At 33.1% G+C, this 19,759-nt stretch overlaps 1 protein-coding gene across 1 annotated transcript in view; it reads left to right on the top strand.

The window, feature by feature from the left end:
• Positions 1-19,759, top strand: part of LOC128876487 (E3 ubiquitin-protein ligase MIB1-like) — a 605,287-nt gene that overhangs the window by 90,501 nt on the left and 495,027 nt on the right. Inside the window, exon 2 of the mRNA XM_054122907.1 lies at positions 3,761-3,804. The gene's annotated coding sequence lies outside the window, so the exon portion shown is untranslated. The remainder of the gene's footprint in view (positions 1-3,760; positions 3,805-19,759) is intronic.

The raw sequence follows: 19,759 nt of genomic DNA on the forward strand, positions 1-19,759 counted from the left end.
CAAGAAAGACAAAAAAATTGGTTTAAATCACCAATATTACGTTAAAGTTGATATTTCAAACTTTAAAATGCTTTTTTGTTTTTTTGTCTACGATGATTTTTCACCTAGTATCGATACTTTCTGTAAGAAATGCGCATTTTTGTTCAAAGTCGTATAAATCGGTCAGAAAAAATCATAGGACAATTTCTAAGAAAGCATTTTATAGGTAACATATTGTAGTTTACACAATTTGTGTTGAACTTTTCGAAATAAAATTTTTTCATTGACTTTTGAGTTGTTAAAAATACGTAATTTTAAGGAACAAAATGACGTGTTATTTTTTAAAACACAAAACAAAAAAACAATAGAAATTTAAAAATCGCACAATAGCACATTAAAGTTAAAACTTCAAGCTTTAAAACGCTTTTTTAATTTTATTTTTACGATGATTTTTCACCGACTTACAGCTATTGGAATATAGACTAATTTTTAGGGTTTATAAAGTGTTCCCTATTTGTTTTGTACGAGTGTATATTTGTTTTTTACAATTAAATTCCATAATACCTGGTGTTTGCATAAGCCAAACCGCATAAATTATAAACAAAACACAGTGACCAACTTATTCTCCCTCTTGCTATTTCTCATGGACATTTAATTCTCCACATTCAATCGGGGATGTACAGGGTGTCCCAAAAATGTTGTAACACCTTGAAAGAGGTGATTCGGGAGGTGATTTGAAATAACTTTTTCCTTAGCGAAAATGTTGTCCGAGGCTTCGTTGAGGAGATATTAACGGAAAACACTGACCAATGAGAGCGCGCGTATATCGTTAGAGCGGCCGCGGTAGCGAAGGCTACGAGCTAAGCAACCGCGTCAATGGCCTTCGATGCACGTTAAGTCACTTGTTCGCATACAAGCTCGGCCGCTTAGCTCGTAGTCTTTGCTACCGCGGCCGTTCCACCGGTATCCGCACGCTCTGATTGGTCGACGTTTTCCGTTAATATCTCCTCAACAAAGCCTCGGACAACATTTTCGCTAAGGAAAAAGTTGTTTCAAATCACCTCCCAAACCACCCTTTTCAAGGTGTTACAACATTTTGGGGACACCCTGTATAAAATGTCGTAAATTCAGCGATATTCCCTTACGCAAACACGAAACAGGTTTTGTACAGATCACACGCGTCTTTGAGATTTTTTCGTCGCCGTTTTCCTAGCGGCGTTGTTCGTTTAAATCTTGTAAATCGTACAACCGAGCCTTTTTTCAGATGTTTCGGCGAGACCCAGTTTACTCGCAGCACGTTACAGCCGTTGAAACGCCGAGAAAATCGTCGACCGCTTTCACAGTCACTTAGTTTCACAAGTAGAGAGAGATGGATAAAGAGGGCAGACTGGCAGAGAGGGTGGAAGGAAAAGGGCGAGCAGGAGAGCACTTAAACACTCTGACAGTTAAATTTAAACTGCCCCCCGTGTTGCATTGACTATCATCCTACGGTGTTGATCTGCAGGGTAACGTCGAGATTCGACGCGCATCTCCCGTTTCCCTAGTTGTTTAACCTACTTCTCCTTATCATTCACTGCGCTTTGTTGGTTCAATTTATTAAATACAATTTATTGGTTCTTTGCGATGTAGGACTACATCACAATGCCATTTCGTCAATATCAACAGCTTTGTAGAAGTCACGATTGAGATAAATGTACTAATGTATAATGTGCTACGCCTCACATAATAAGAATATAAATTTTGAGTTGAGGTCTAAAAGGTCTAAATTGTTCTAGTAGAAATTCTTCTGTCATTGAGTTGATACAGGATTTTTTATTTTTAATTCATTAACGGTACAAATTAGTTTCTGGATTATATTTATTATAGGACATTTGACTGAGTGTCCTGTATAGTAATTTCTTGGTTTTATCTCAAATTTATGAACTTATTCATTTATATAATTTCTACCTGGCATGAGAAAATAATTAAGCTTTTTTAATTTAATGAAGAAGAATATGGCCAACACAAAAAAATCATAAAGCTTCATAAATAATTCATAAATATTCATATCAATGATATCGGTCACCAATTGATCAATTTGAAATTTTCTGAGAATATTCTTGAACTGCTGTCGTTCAAGAAAATATCAGAATCGAAAAGTTCTATTTTTTTAAATATCTAAGTACCTCTTACCCCTTAATTGTATCAAAACGATAGTATTTAGAGATATGGAAGCATTTACCTTACTTCCTTCATGAACTGCATAATATTTATCTTTAAACCTCATTCATAAAACGTGAAATGAAATTGTTTCAGGTGCAGCGACAGCATCATACGTCTCGTCACCTTTTTCGACGCATTACCATTCTGCCAATTCACTTTTCACCCCTGTCTCACTTCCGCTGTCCTCGTACGTCGTATTTCCCCATCTCGCTCCTTTTATCCTCTGGCAGCTCTGTTGAGTTCCCTCCCCTGCGTCCAATTTACATACAATTCCACCTTTGCTCATTAACTCGTACTGTATATAGACGCGTTCCAGCTCTATGCGACAGCATAAACGTTTGGGCGTAACAGCTGTGCGGCGGTATAGTGCGTCACTTATGCTCAAATCCGATGGCCACTGCCAGCAGAGGGGCCTTGAGGACTCTTTTACGTAGAATCTTTATACGGTAATGCGATTCCATGATAAGGTCTCGAATAACCGGTTAAAGGTTCTCTGACGACCGTAGCGGCTGTTTACAGCGTACAACGGCCTTTAGTTACTGTAAGATGTTTAATAAAGAGCATTGAGCAAGCAATTTTCTTTGTCATTAAACACTCCAAAAGACCCACATTACCCATTCTTATCTAATTATACTTTTAAATAGTAAATAAGGAACCCTTTCAATAGTAAATAAGGAACCACATTGATCTACATAGTTATAATTTTAAATAGTAAATAAGGAGCCATTTCATGCAATCTTCTTTTAAAAAGTTTTACTTCGACTTATTTTACTGACACATATACCTGTTTTTTATGTTTACAGAAACTCCTACGTCTACATGATTAAAGAGATATTTAAATTATGTCGATATGTACAATATACTGCTAAATATCAATATCCTGAAGTGCAAACAAATTATTTTTGTAGTAACTGTGAAATACGATAAAACTTCGTTACATGATAAACGTACTTATACTAATAAATATATAATTATTAGTATAATTAATTGTAAGCTGCGTATGGTATACGTTTAATTAGGGAATTGTTTTTAAAATTAGACAAAATTAATGAAGCAATAAGAAAAATGAAGTATTATTTTCTAAAAAGCGAAGAATCGAAAAATAAAAGATGAGGCAAAAAGAAGTAGAAGCTGAGGATTGGATATATGTTAAATTTCAATTAAACTTACTTACTATGTCAAAACGATTAAAACGGTATGAAAGTTGTTCACTTTGGACATTTGAAATATTGACATACTTTCATACTACTTTAATTGTTTTGACACAGTAGGTAAGGTTTCACTTTCTACAAACCAAATCTTTTTTCTCTTGTTTTTTCAATGTTACCTAATTTTATTGATTTTTATAAATTAATATTTATTATACAATTATTTATCGATCAGAAAACAAACTTGAAATCAAAATTTATAATAGAAAGAATGAACTAAATGCTTCTAATAGTTTATATTTTGTTTCCAAATTAGATTTACATAAATATGTCCTACAAGTAATCATTTGTGGAATTTTAATCAAAATATTAATTCATATGGTTTGAGCAAGTATTATATTTTTGACATTCGCTTTTTCTATCTGTTTCAGGTGAGTCGGACGATCATGTTATCACCGAAGCACCCAGGTTGATGGTAAGATATTCGATTCGACTTGACCGAAACATCGTCGTTTTGGAAAATTTCGCGTTTAAAACCAGTTATTTCTTTCGAAATTCGATTAAAAAGGAGACACCGATGCGCTCTGACTTGATGAATTTACCTATTACTGATTAATTTCCTTTTCGTGCTCGTCTCTCCGCGTTATCACTTCAATTATAATTATGAAATCACGAAGCAGTTCACAAAGCGATAATACGAACGCGTCATTGTCGCAAGTGGAAATGGATGAAGGAGGCACTAATGAGAGAAAGGAAGAAGCGCGTGCCTTGTTAAATAAACTGTCTCCGATTCAAGGCGACACAAAAGGTTCGATTATCTCTCTATCAATGTACGTACAATGTTCATACAAAGTGACGAGGTAATTAAAAAGCACCTGCTCCTTTTTCCAATTAGCAAAGTACTGTTTCCTCTCGCAGTCGATTCGACTTTGCGTAAGATTTTCTGGTAGAATTTCCTCTTTGAAGCTTGTACATTGACGCGGGCATGTTTAAAAATCTTCACTTTGTTGACGTCATGCATTCGTTAAGAAGGAGGTTATATGTGGAGAAATAGTGCTCTTTAAGGGGCTTAGAACATCAAAAAATGAAAAAAAAAATTACTTTTTTATTTTATTTTTTTTACAAAATTTCTGCTTTCCTCACAAAAAAAGTTCGACTTTGACTTCTCTTCGAGACAGTTGTCAGTTGTATTTCCTTATGTTTTTTACAGTTTTATCGCATTCCTTTTTACTAAGTTCGTGTCGTCAAATTTTTTGGTGAGAAAAGAAGAAATTTTTGCCACTGTTTTCTAAAAAGCGAAATTTTTTTACCACTTCTAGTCCTCAAAATTCAATTTTCTTTCCGTAGAATTGTTCAGAATTGCTTATATTTTAATAATAATAATAAAAAAAAAAACAAAAAACAAAAAAGAAATGATTATTTTTCATTTTTTGATGTTCCAAGCCCCTTAACCAAATTTAACTTCTGATGGGCCATTCAAGACTCTATTTCGACTTGCAGACTATTAAAGGGCAAAAATTTAAAGCCACTTTCTTGCCTATTTCTTCTACTTATCACAAAAGAACTTTTGAAACAAGTAAACATTTCTAATATGGAGACAAATTATATAACATTTTTTCAAAATTTTTTTTATTGAAAATTTATGTTGTAAAAAGTGGAAAACGACGAAAGAGGTGAAAAATATCATGACTATCATTGCTACTATAATCCTCTGTTTTCTTTATACTTTTTTTATCGGCTTTTGTTTTTCAAAGCACCTTTTGCTTGTTAAAGTAACCTAACTTATTATTATTTTTGTGCATATTTTGTTCGTATAGCTTTATGTTAAAAATATATCTATCATTGTTACGTAGTGAAGACGCAAAAAGAGAATGTACTTTAGTAAATTTTCTTCAAATTTAACATTTTAAGAATATTACACTAAAATATTAAAGCGTAATTATAATCATTAGAACCAGATAAATCCAACCCACTAGGTGACTATACATATTATCTATAAACATTAATATTTTTTTAAAGAAATTTAACCGAAAAAATAATCAAACTATATACTTTTTATACATATATGAAATATTTATATTAGACATTCAATATCATTAGAAAAAATGATTGAATATAACTTTTCGGGGTTTTTCTATTGGAATATAGTTTATTGTTAATGGCTTGTCCAGTATTGTAGGTAACACTGGATGCCTTGAGGAAGTATACGTGGAGACGAACCTACGTATGGCTAACGTAGGGAGGTCCAGGAGGTTGGTTATCGAGGATGAACCCACGTCTGGCTAACGTGGGGAGCCGCAGGAAATGTTAGTATTAGGCCTCGTAACAGTTTTTGGTGTACCTCGAGCGGCAAAGGTACACCTTACTGGGTACTGGACTGAGTATTATAATTGATCAACACTAATTAAAAATGATTATATCTGATATGCACCGGAACTTACAATTGTTATAAGAGCTATGTTACACATATGAACTGAGTTTAAAATATAGTTTCGATTCCGCGAAGCTAGAATCTAATCCTTCTCGGTTTTCACGAACGCGAGCAAACGGGGGACGACTACAACGACAAAATAATGCCTAACAGTAGACTACGTACTGTATGGTTAAGATTTGCTCGAAGGGGACTCGAACCCGATCTCACCAAGTTTTCTCGTGTAGATAGTTCGTAAGAGCACGCACAGACGTGTACAGAACCCTTTCTAAACTTTGACTAGACCCGATATGCCTTCGTCGTCACCCTTTTTATACCCAAAAATCATAGGCCACGGGGTGGCGGGGAAGTACATTGCACGATTCCGAGGGACTACGCCCTAGCTTCGCATTGGTCTCGAATTCCTATGCCTACACGAAGAATACCGGGTGCGCACATCCGACTCCAAATAAGGAGAACGGAAACGTAACAGTTCTATACCTCAAATTCTGATTTTAATTGAACAAGCAACACATACAAAGCATTAAATTTATATTTTTTATTAGTTGTTCGAAAAAATAAAAAGATAAATTGTTTAAAAACAAATTCTTTATACGCATTTTATTTTATACATTTAAGAAAAAATAATGAAAATAATATTACCAGAAGCGTAACCAGAATATAAACAAGTTTTTTTGATAATTCACGAATCCTATGTATTTTTGAATATAAAATCCATTGAAATATCTTTTTGATTTACAGTCCCCTTCGTTGAGTCTACGACTCTAGTTTCCTGTGTAAAATCTACACTTCCTTTATGTCTAAAATTTTCTAAGTCCATCCAGTAATTCAATATGTGAATTAGTATAATATTACTATTTTTTATTATTGTTCGTTCTAAATTCTTGCAATAACTATTCATTGTGATTGTCGATGGTACCGATTAACTCATGAACCATAAGATAAACAATAAAAATCATACAATAAAGAGGTGAAATTTCTCAATAAAAAAAAGTAGTAGTTTCTAAATAAAAAAAGGCAGAAGTATATTTAATATATGTGTTCCCAGAATTAACTTCATCATGATATTGAGAAGGAGGAAAAGCTATGTCATTTGAATAAATGCCAAATTGTACATTTTTCTGCTTACTAATAATTGAATCGTGGAGTCCCAAGGTACAAAATCATGGAAAACTACATATACCACATACAGTTGTATTTAAAGAAAATTTATCAAATGAATTTTAAGTTTTTTTAATATTGTAGTGGTAATAAAAATATAATATAATATAATGCAGCAGTACTCAGTGTCTACAGAGAATTTGCTAGTATTGCTATTAAAACGAGTTTTTAAAATCCAACAGGTTATTAAACGGACCGTATATTCTGACGAAAGTGTAGGAAGTCAGAAGTAATACTTTTGAACATTAGTCTTTCAGAGAAGCTAAGTAATGAGAGAGTATATATTACTTTCATAATCAGTTTTATTATCCGCGCATACTTTGTGAACATGAAAGAAACTACATCTATGTTTATAATTCTTTAATGATGAAAGTTTTCAAAGACCTTTGAGTGAAGTTTAAGTTCAAAATAATGTAATTTGATGAAAGTGTTTTTAATATGAAAAGAATCGATTGGGGCATGGCAAAGTATAATTAACTTCTTTTTAAATTTCGTTGAAAATTTTCAAATTCTTTTACTGCATGATGTGAATGAAACCAGTTTGTATTATTTAATATTGAATGATGTATTAAAAAGAATGGAGATGGGTCGTTATTTTATTTCGTGGTGGATTCTATTACAATTTGTTTAAATAAAAAAAGCACTTTATTCTTTTTATTTGAAAAATGTTCTTATGCTTGAATAATATTATTTGTTTATGATTCTTCTTGAATTTCAGAAAAGTACTCTTTCATATTGCAAGATTAGATTGTGTGTATATTGTATATGTTACATTTTCCTGAAGAGGACCACACATTTACGAGATCAAAACGTAGATTTATTCTAAAATATTATTGTATATTACTCAATGTTTCCCATAAATTATCCAAAAAGTTACGTTACCTATTCAAATGAAACAGCTCTAAACTCTATATATATTATTTATATTAGCTTAAATTTATAAATAGTTTGGAGAGCAAGTTTCATGAAAAATATATATATAGCAATTGTAATACTTTATTCTAATGATATTTAATTCTAATAATCTAATATATACCTAATAAAAAATATATATATAGTAAATATATTAAATAAATATATATATTATTAGGTATATATATTGTTTTTTTTTATTTAAGCATTTTAAGCTTTATTTCAAGCTTATTTAGCTATACAAAAGAAAGGTACATAGAGATTTACATATCAGAATAATTAGTCGCGCAATTACAATCGAATATTACATTTTTTAATAAAACTGAGCATATAATAGCACGCCCCTATATTTGGGGCATGTAGAAGCAATTTGATATCTAAAGCAGGAAACACCTTATATTTTCGTAAGCTCTTCAGCAAGTCTAATCTTTGAGAATTATACAATGGGCATTGCCAGACTATGTGATTTATATCTTGTTGCTTGTTGCGTGATGCCAACACGGGACAAAGAAGCAGCCAAGTGGTAATGGTTTGATCTACACCTGTTGATGCTTTCTCGTGAAAAACCCTTTTCAACATACCACAGTTTGTTATAGTCTTTGTAGTAATAGAGAAAATATTCGTTTCCTTTTCTTTGTCCCTGTGCTACTATAACTTCCTTCGTGTGTGAATTACACTTATGTTTGAAGGACTCACGGAAATCGATAAACGGAATCAAAAAATTGCCGTCTGGTTGTACTGCGCACACTTCTTTCGCCTGGTGATCGGCTTGTTCATTTCCTTCAATCCCAACGTGTGAAGGAATCCAAAAAAATTCTATTTTCTGATTATTTTCGCATTTCTGGTTGAATTCGTTATATTTTCTTTTTATTTCTAGAATTAGGTGGTTAGTTCTTAGATCTATTTTTGGATTATGTAGGCATAAAAGGGCGCTGAGAGAATCGGTGAATATTTTAAAGTTCCGGTTAGTGTTTTGAAGGGCAATATCGAGCGCATCGGACAGAGTTAAGCATTCTGCCGTAAAAACAGAAGAAATATTCGGAATGCCTTTACTATCGCGACATTGAGTTCCTTGCAAATACAGGATGAACCAGAAAGCTAATCCTACGGATTTGCTTTCATCGGTATATATTTCATACGATTCGTTATTAGATATTATTTTGTTTACCATAGCATTAGGATCATTGTTGTCTGTAAGAGACCTTCCAAGTTCGATGTTTATAGGAGTAGAAGAAACAATGGTATTGTAGTCGCAACGGTATATGTTATACTGATTGCACATGTGCAGCGTTTTGCTAGAGACCATAATTTCATCAATGCATTGTTTTATGAGCTTATTCTTTTTGCGCTTATTCTTCTTGTTTTTAGTGTAAAAATATTTTATTGTTTTATTGAGTTGTAAACTAGTATTTGAATGAATCTTGATTAGGAAGCCCTTACACAGAAATGCTACCCCCCAGAAATGTCCCTGATAAGTGGAAGTTTAGATTCTGCTAATAAAATATTTGTTGGTGTAGTTTTACGAAACCCTAGAGCTGTTCTAATAGCTGAATACTGTATATTTTCCAATTTTTCTATAAGTCGTTTTTGCGTGGGGTAGTATATGAAACCACCATAGTCGATATATGACCGAATAATACTCTTATAGAGAGTTATAAGTGTTACAGGGTCCGATCCCCACCAGGTGCAGCATAGATACTTTATGATATTAAGCGCCTTCATACTTTTTTGGTGTACATGACTCAAATGTTGTATGAAAGAGAATTTATAATCATATATAATTCCCAGAAATCGAGTGGACTCACATGATTTAATACATAAACCATTAATCTGAATTTCTGTTTCACCTGGAAGGATGTTCCTCTTATTAAAATGAAGAAACGTTGTCTTTGGAGGGCACAGTTCAAGCCCCAGGAGCAGGAGATTTTTTTGATGGGTTATTATGAATTTTTCAATGAGATTTCTGCATTTTCGAAGTGGTGAGATCTTAGAATACAATGCTATATCATCTGCGAATTGCGAGATAATTACATTTTTAGGAAGATTATCAGTTATGTCTTTAACATATATTAAATATAGAAGCAGACTCAAAACCCCACCTTGAGGAACGCCTTTATGGACTAATCTGTATTGATTATCTGTAATATCTGTAAATAACTCCCTTTCGTAGGTGAGGAATTTAACAAATGTGATTAGTTGAGCAGAACAACCGATAGATGCCAATTTTGTTAATAAGATATCATGAATTACGTTATCAAACGCTCCCTGTACATCCAAAAACACTGTAAGAGTTTTTTATTAATTTTTATTAATTATTCCGTCTTCCACATACAAATTTAGATTAGCAAGATTGGATAGACACGACTACCCCTTACGAAAACCAGTTTGGCTTATCGATAAAAGATTATTATATTCGAGCCACCATGCAACCTATTCTTAATTAAGGTTTCAAATAATTTACAAAAACAAGAAGAGAGACTGATAGGGCGAACACTTTTACCATCTGGGTTACTAATAAAGAGCATGTAGGATTGTTTCCATTGTACCGGGTAGGTGTTTGTTCTGTACATCTGATTACAAATATCTAACAATATTAACTTATATTTAAGGGGTAGTCTACAGATAATGTCATAATTGATCCCATCCATACCTGGGGCTGATTTTGAGTTTCGGGAATTTAGCGCTAAGTTGAACTCAGTCAAGTTAAAACACGCGTCAAAGAATGCGTTAGGATTGGCTTCGGGCAAGAAGTTAGGGTTAGTTGTGGACCCATGGAGGACTAATCTTGTCAAAGGCTGTGACTATTTGGTTGTCGATGCAAGGAATCTCTGATATGTGGGTCATAGTGTTCACCCATTTGTTTTTTAATATTTTAGCTCTATTCCATGTGAATTTCATATTAGTTTGGAAGTTAAGACTTTTGGCAAAATCTTTAAAACTTTCCTTCTTTTTGTATTTGAATAGTTTTTTGGTCTGAGCTGCCACCTCTTTATAACTTATTAAATCTAACATATCCTTTATGTGTTCCCATTTTTTATATGATGCCTTCCTTAGTCTTTTCATTTTGTTGCATTCATAATCAAACCACGGAACCGGATTTTTATGTTCGAATCGGATTATATTTCTTTCTTTAGGTGTCCTGATTTTAATTGAGTTCGCTATTATATTTATAAAGATATTATATTTTTCAATCGTTGGAAGTGAGTCATAGCCTGAATAGAAGAATTGTTCGTACGTATTCTCCCAATATGTAAGAACTTTACTCCAATAAGTGCGACAGGAGTTTAATTTAAACGATTTCTTATAGTAATGTCTCTTCTCTGTATTGATAATTATAAACATGGGGAAGTGGTCAGAGCCCAAGGTTTCATATGTGTGAAGTTAGCCCCGCACTTTTCGAATTTTTGATTTTTTTAAATTGTGCTACATTGTGCTACGTTTGTGCCGTATTGTGCCGTAAACCGCAATTCTGTACGTCAAATCGTACTCAAGAAAATAGAACAAAACAAAATTTTTGATAGCTCCGCACTTTTGCCGAAACAAACTTTTTTTTCTATAGAAAGATGCGTACTAACTTGTGCTACATTGTGCCATTGATAGAAACTCGTTATCTCTACTCATTTTGCAGAAAAAAAAATGTTGAATTTTAAGGAATAACAAATTTAATATTCGCACAATTTGCGGACGGCGACAGATAATCGAATTCTGCAAGATGTGCTAAATTGTGCTACTTACAATACACGAGACATATGCGTTAAAAATTGAGATTAGCTCGAGGGTCAACAAATTAAACAAAAAACGGTGGGAGTGATTAAAAATTGCGATATTTCCGAATTTTCTTTCATTGTGCCGGATTGTGCTAGACTGGCACAACAACTTTTCCTAATTACAAAATCTCGTCAAATCGCCAGATTTCGCAGCGTTGGCAAAGTTAGGAATCAGAATATTCTGCGAATATGTTGAGAACGTGTATTTCTCAACTGTAATGAATGGTTATATAAGAAAATATATTTTGTACATTTAGTTTTAATATATGATACCGATAGATAATATACATAGGACTGGGTCTGAGGGTTATGTAAAAAACGACACGTATTACACACTAAATGTTTAATAAAAAACAAAGAAATGGAGTTTGATCAGGATTATATTACATGTCTCGTTCTCGATGATAATATTGTAGATTTTTAGAGTATGAGTAATAATTCGTTATTTTAATTATTGTATTATATGTAACATTTTATTTTCTTATAATTGCACGTGCAAACTGGTCATTGGGGGCTTGAATCGTTTTGTTATTAAACTTGAAAAAAGTTTGAGAACCTGGTGCCCATCCCGCACTACGCCTTATGGCTGCGATATCTACACCTCTTTTATGAGCTGCAGATACCGCTGCGAGTCGCGTGCTATATGCTGTGAATTGGTTGGTATCAATACCCGCTTTACCTAGTAGTGACTTAATCCAATGGCCAATAATTTGCGATGATACCTTGCCAAAAAGTTTCATTGTTGCAATAAATAAATTTTTTGTATCGCTATTTCTTAATGTTTTAGTATAATCTATATAGTCTAAAACTGCGGATGCAACACATAATCCTGATTTCTCTTTAAAAAAAGGTAATATTAAATCAGGTTGAAATGCTCCGGCCTTTGACGTTTTAATCTGTTCCGTAATTTTAATACTTATTCCCGAACTATTTATTTCTATATTGTCGATATTTATTAATGCTAAAGTTTGCAATCTTTGAGCTGTTGTCAAGGCTAATAAAGTTGCCACTTTTTCCACAGCGTCCTTTAATTTCAATTTTTTAAGTGGATGAAGCTCTTCAATGTAATTAAGTACCGGTGTAACATCCCATGTTGTATCATATTTCGGTTTGCTTGGTTTCCGTTTAAATACACCTTTTAAAAACCGATGAATTAATCCATCTTTATTAATATCATATCCTGAAATTAAGGAGATTGTGGAACGAGTGGTATTTAATGTACTATAGCTTGCATCGTCTTTGAAAAGAATATTTAGAAAAGTAATAATATCTGTTGTTTTTGCACTAAATATATCTAAGTTTTTTAAATGAGTAAATTCCCACCAACGTTTTAAACTACATTCATATTGTTTAAAAGTCGCTTTTGCGATAGAGTCAATAACCACATCTATGGTTTCTTCTACTAATCCTTTTCTCAAGAAAGCTGACCTGATAACCTGCCTGCCACTAACGAAAGGTGGGATGTTAGCGGATGACTCTCGTCTCTGTAAGGAGATATTAATAACGTGGAATTAGGTTTAAAGTTTAAATATAATAGCGGGTTCTATGAGGAGCGATGTAAAAAGAGGATACCACGGTTGCGTGGGCCACGAGGGTACTATTATAGTACCGATTGCTTTATCATTAATTATTTTTCTTAATGTTCGTAGAATGAGTGCGAAGGGAGGAAAGGCATAAAAATTTTCATTTTTCCATGATATAGTGATTGCATCTACAGCTTCTGCCTTCGGATCTGGGAATCTAGAATAAAATCTTTTACATTTTTTATTCAATCTAGATGCAAATAAATCTATTGTAAATGAACCAAATTGTTTCTCCACTTGTGTAAAGACTTTTCGAGAAAGTTCCCACTCAGAATCTACATTAACATTACGTAATGCTTTATCTGCTTCTATATTTTCACTCGAAGGAATATACGATGCTCTTAACCATATACTTCTCTCTTCGCACCACTTCCAAATTTTTCTTGAAAGTTCACTAAGATGTGAAAATTGTACACCTCCGGCTCTATTAATATAAGAAACAGCCGTAGTGTTATCTAATCTAAGTAATACTTCGCATTGCGATAATTCTAACGCAAAGCATTTTACTGCAAAGAAGGCAGCCAATAACTCAAGATAATTAATATGGTTTTTCTTTTCTTGCTCGTCCCAAAAACCAAAGGCCTCTGAGCCATTACAGTAATAACCCCAACCTGTCAAGGACGAATCAGAAAAGATTTCGATAACAAATTTTTGCAATCTAATTGGATTCGATCCAATAACTGCATTAATTTTCCACCACTCAAAATCTTCTAACATAATTTTAGTTATACAAATAAGTCCTTCGTAATTCCCACCATTAAATTTCAATGCTAAATATTTTTGTTTTTCTAATCGTTTGCAGTGAATAAATCCATAAGCCACGGCCGGACATGCCGCTGTTAAGACACCCAGAAGTTTAGAAAATTGTCTAATTTTATATGACTTCCCGATTTTAAACTCATTCACTAGCTTTACTATTTGGGTTTTCTTATTATTCGTTAAATTTAAGGAAAACTCAACTGAATCAATAATGAATCCTAAATATTTACATTTCTGATTAGCAACTAAGCAACTCTTTTGATAGTTAATGATAAAACCTAAATATTCTAATGTTTTAACTGCTTTCTTTACATTTTCTTCACATATATCTTTAGATTTATGGATAAATAAAAAATCATCCAAATATAATACCATTATTATTCCCTGGAGTCTTAATTTATTAATAATCGATTTCATTAATTTAGTGAGAACGTATGGGCTAGTGCATAAGCCAAACGGTAGGCATACAAATTGAAATATTTTCTTATTGAATATAAATCTTAGAAACTTTCTGTGACCTTCGAAGATGGGGACTAGAAAATATGCATCTTTAAGGTCTAAAGAACTCATATAATCTCCTCGCGTTAATAGACTTAACGCAGACCTAATATCCTCCATTTTAAAATGTGGGGGTCTGATAAACTTATTTAACTCTTTAAGATTAAAAATAAAACGATTTGTACCATCGAGTTTTGGAACAAGAAAGTAAGAAGAAATGAATTGTCCATCACATTCATTACATGCCTCTATAGCACCTTTCTTTAAAAGTTCATTAATTTCCCTTTGCAGTTTTTCCATTTCTTCGAAAGAATGATCTTTCTCTTTTGGCGCAATGTTTTGAACGGATATTTCCACAAACGGAATTTTATAACCTTTTAAATAACTTAAAATATACTTGTCTGAAGTAAAATATTTCCATCTTTTTACAAAGTGACAAAGACGCCCTGCAGATATATCTACCCGAGTTATTTCTTCAACGATGATTGGTTCGTCGTCTGCGGTGTCAACTTGGTTGAACTCTGCGAGGTCCTGTATGACCGTGTCTTGAATTTTATCTGTCGACGCCTCTGATGTTGACCCACCTGTCGGTATCCCGCAGGTGGGTATTTCCAGTTTCCCTGCTCTCGTGCCCTTGATATATATTTTTGTGGGGGCTTGTCCTTGATATTCGCACAAGCCTTTTCTATCTCTTTGACATCCTTGACTTTATCCTTCAGATTATCACCATAAAGCCATTCATTGGAAAACATCGTATCCACCATTGGTTTTACACTTTTATTTAACTGCGGTGTAATAAAAGATTTTCTTGCCACCGACTGTTAATGGAAAACATCAGTTAAAATCTGACCCGCATGGCTTATGTAATCTATAAATGCATCCTTATCTAAACCGTCCTCTGGGTGCTCTATCAACATAGAGACCGCAGCTCCTAAGGCAGCTATGGCCGTGCCCACGCAATTTTGCGTTTCCATAAAATGCTGGTCCCTCTTTTTAGCAATTTCTGAAAGCAATGGACTTATCTCCAGATTTAAATTAGGAGCTTCGGTATAAAATTCCCCTTTTCTATTATAAAGTTCCAGAATTTGCTTTTTATTCTTTTCTGGTAGACCTTCATTTTTCCATTTCAACCACGTATTCTTTAGTTCCGGATGATATTTCACCTTTTTGAATTTTGAATCATTGGGATCTATCCCCAATATCTCCAAAGCACTATTATTTAACGTCTCTGGCTCAGAATTTTCTAATAATTCTTCTTCACTTTCATCTAAATCGGGATTATTATTATCCTTATTTTCCTCGTCTGTGAATTAACGAGTGGAAGAAATTATTAAATAGCACTTGTTGTGCAATTGTGATATTATTGTTCTTGTTGAACTTAAGCACGATAACATTTATATCAAAGGCGTACGGACCGTGGCAATCTTTTTGATTTTTTAAAGTCCTACGGACTATGGTAGGACCGTATGGGTCTTACCTCTCAACTTTCGTGTGGAAAGAGGAGAATACTGAGCGAGACAATCATATCAGCAATTTTACTTACCAATTCTGATATTTTTTGCAGGTAGACTCTGCGAATTCTCCTTTTGTGAATTCGCTAGCGTCTTTACCATTTTAGTTAGGTTATCTAACTGTTTCTGTAAATTATCAAATTTCTCATCATATCTTCGTTTAGAATGATGGTCCTCTCGTGATTTAGATCTTGACCGCTTCTTCTTCTTTATGTCAGACATATCTCAATAAGCTCTTCCTATAATTTATCTTAATTTTTGAGCGCTACGCTGAAAAACGTTCTCGATGCTTCGGCACAACGAAACAATATGAAGCTAGGGACATAAATAGTGAGAAGTAAGTAACGGAAGAGTGCCAAATTCATGTTCAATATGCGCTGAACGTTGTGATGTGAAGCATGACAAGCATGACTACAATATTATCATCGAGAACGAGACATGTAATATAATATATTGGTAATATACTATATCCGCACACACACACTCACGCACACACGCTTGCACACCCGCGCACGCACCCTTACGTGCACTCGTTCCCTCATACATATACGTATGCAACCACCTTTTGCGTTACTCGGAATCAACAACGTAAACGTAGCAGTATTGTGGCTCCTTTCTGTTTTTTTGCATCTTTTATATATTTTTACATATTTTTAATTTGTTTTTTGTTGTTTTTTTATATTTTTGTTTTTTTGTTGTTCATATTAATGTTATTTATAATATTATAGGCGTATATATAAATTATATATATTTAGGCACAAAACACCAAATAAAATTTGATATTCTGAAATGGCAAAAAAGTCCATCTTTTTTATGAACCATATAAGATATAAATATAAGATTAAAAAAAAAAGAAAAATGCATGAACATAATATATTTAAAATGAATTTGCTTCGCATGCAACATGGATTATTAAATGCGGTTTTATTTTATATTCTTTGGATTTGTTTCTTGTATTTTTAATTAAATCGTTGAATTTTATCAATTGAGATCCTTGATACGAATATCCTACATAGTGCCCGTTCTCATAGGTATCACCGTAACGTGCTACTATGCCCGCTAAAAGAAACGAATCCTCGCCAACCTGAATTTTTGTCTGAAATTCTGCAAGAGAGTACTCTTTCTCTGTATCGTTTTCTTTTATGTCACATTCTATAAATATTTGTTTTCCGTACTTTATATTTCTGTTCATACGTTGTTTGCAGCAGATGGATTTATTATTTGGCATACCTTCTGATATTGCCATGGAGATATGGATTAATACAGATTGACGCATGATAATGCGTAAACATACGGCGCAAGTTTTTATTTCTGTATAACTAGGATCGCCTTCAAAAACATATTGTGCAACATTTCCTACGCTTGAGAAACAGTTTATAGTTATATAATTTTTTTCGATCTGAGTTTTGAATTTATTAACACCCATTAATATTTCGGCTCTTTGTTTGTATGTGTTTTGACTGCAACCATTTTTTAAAGAATCAGTTCACGAATTTCATAATGGTAGTATCGGATGTTTCAATATTATTTTTATAATATTCATTAATGCATGCACATGCAATTATAGAAACGATACTGTCAAATCCCCATGTATTGGTAACAAGAACTTTTTTTTATCGATAGTTACAAAGGAACATAGATTACCATTTTGTAGATTTACAACTCCTATGCGCGTCTTTCCTGTATGACTTATATTCCAGTCCGGGCAATTGTTCAGATATGTTTTCCTTTTATTTGTTTGTGTTGTATTTTTATTTCTCCAATTGTGCTCTAAATTCAATACGTTTGTATGGCTTGCTATAATACCCTTAGAATTAAATTCTACTTTAATATTTGTCGGAGAATTAGAGTCCGTTCCATACTTTCTTGATTGATTGAGCACAATTGTAGAATTCGATATGTCTTCAGACTGATTGCTTTCGTCGATAGTTGACATAAGTTCAGTCTTCCTTATCGAACTACTGATAACATCATTCTTTGTGGCTTACATATTATTATTAGCAGAAAGCAGAGAGTCATGTGTCGACAAAGCCAATAGTGATCTGCCCACAAACGATCTTAACTGAGTAATTACAAATTTATCTGCTCTCATTGGACGTTTTTTATTCTTTAATAAGATATGCTTAATATCTTTCATCTCAGACTCTACAGATGATGAGCTAACATTTATTTGTCCATATCCAAAAATAGGGATCATTACTCCCGAATATAATGGAAAATACACAAGGAATGTTTTTAGTTTTTGACTTAACTGCGGAACGTAATATGGATTTGCCGTGTCACATTTTATTTTGGTTTCTGCTAACGTTTTGCGACAATCTTGAAGAAGATCATTAGACCACGATGCAATGTTACACATTGTTATTTCCGAATCAAAATCTTCATCTTGTATATTGTCATTATCTTTATCATCTAGTGACACCTCTTCGATGCCTTTTATATGATTCCTTATAAGTACACGAGCAGATTCCGATGGAGAATCATTTTCTTCATGATCTTTTCCAATTTCCTCGCTGAGGGATAATAAAATAATACTTTTTGCTATTTCCACAAAATGGCAAAAGTTTGTCTGCTTTGTTAACAAAGCTATAGCGCATACATAACATTTCTTTACTTTCGAATTTAGTTGCGAAAAGAATTTCCATTTAAACACCATATGCATCTAGTGGCAAATATCAAGCCGTATAAAGTACTTTGGCGTTTCAACAGAATGTTCTGTTAAAACTAGAGCAAAGCAAGTTGTTAAGTAATGTTTCAAGTTAGAATATTGGCCAAAAGTTTTCACAATAGCATTAAGTAACGTCATATCAAAATCGCATACGACTGATCGAGGAAATGGAAAATTTGCTTTTGTAATCGAATTAATACGCAAGAATTCACTTAACCAATATTAAATTGCATTGACATTTTGCACAGCGCTCAACATTTGAAATACTGGCATCTTATAGTTTCCTGTATTCGTAACGGCGTGATATAAATAAATATGTGATGATAGTTGCACATTTGGTAAATTAAACTTTTTTATTAATGAACCTGTTCTATTAATATAAATTGTAAATTGTAAATAATGTAAGTAAATAATAATTTGTTCAGGTGTCCAATAATGAACAAAAAATGGATCATAACCTATACTATGAATGGAACCTGCATGATTTGTATATTTCATATTTTGTAGATTAGTATATGCACACGATCCTTTAACTTGTAAGTTGAGATCTTGTCTTTCTTGTTTCGCCTTTCTCAGAGTAGAAAGTTTGTATAGATGTGGGGGTTCCGAATCATACAAACTCATTATTTTTGTAGCTTCTTGCCTTCGCCATGTTGTCGCCGACAATGTACCCATTCCAAGAGATTGCGATATCTCTACTCTTTTTTTTCCACTCAAGGAACGTTTCTTTGTGTGTGTAATGTCTGCATTAAAATTTCTTACACGGCATCCATTTGCATATCTATGTTATCCTTAGGCTTATTAATAATTTTACCAATAAAATTTGATTGGCAGTCTGGACATTTTGCATAAATTGTTGCATAAGTGCCTATTTCAGATATTTTGCATTGTTTAAACATAAATGCACATGGTAACTTCGCAGTTTCATATATAAGTTCGAAAATTATATTTATCTATCTACGGCGTCGTAATGAGTTATAATTTCTCTTTACCTTGCTGTTAGATTTATAAATTACTGATTCGCAATCTATATCGTGCCATGTGTAGATGACAAAATAAATGAGGATTCGTCATCATCAATACTTATATCAAATTCAGTAGTAGTAGGTTTATCTGAATTATGGCAACTTAAAACTTTCT

The sequence above is a fragment of the Hylaeus volcanicus genome, chromosome 5, assembly GCF_026283585.1.
Source record: "Hylaeus volcanicus isolate JK05 chromosome 5, UHH_iyHylVolc1.0_haploid, whole genome shotgun sequence".
Classification (NCBI taxonomy): Eukaryota; Metazoa; Arthropoda; class Insecta; order Hymenoptera; family Colletidae; genus Hylaeus; species Hylaeus volcanicus.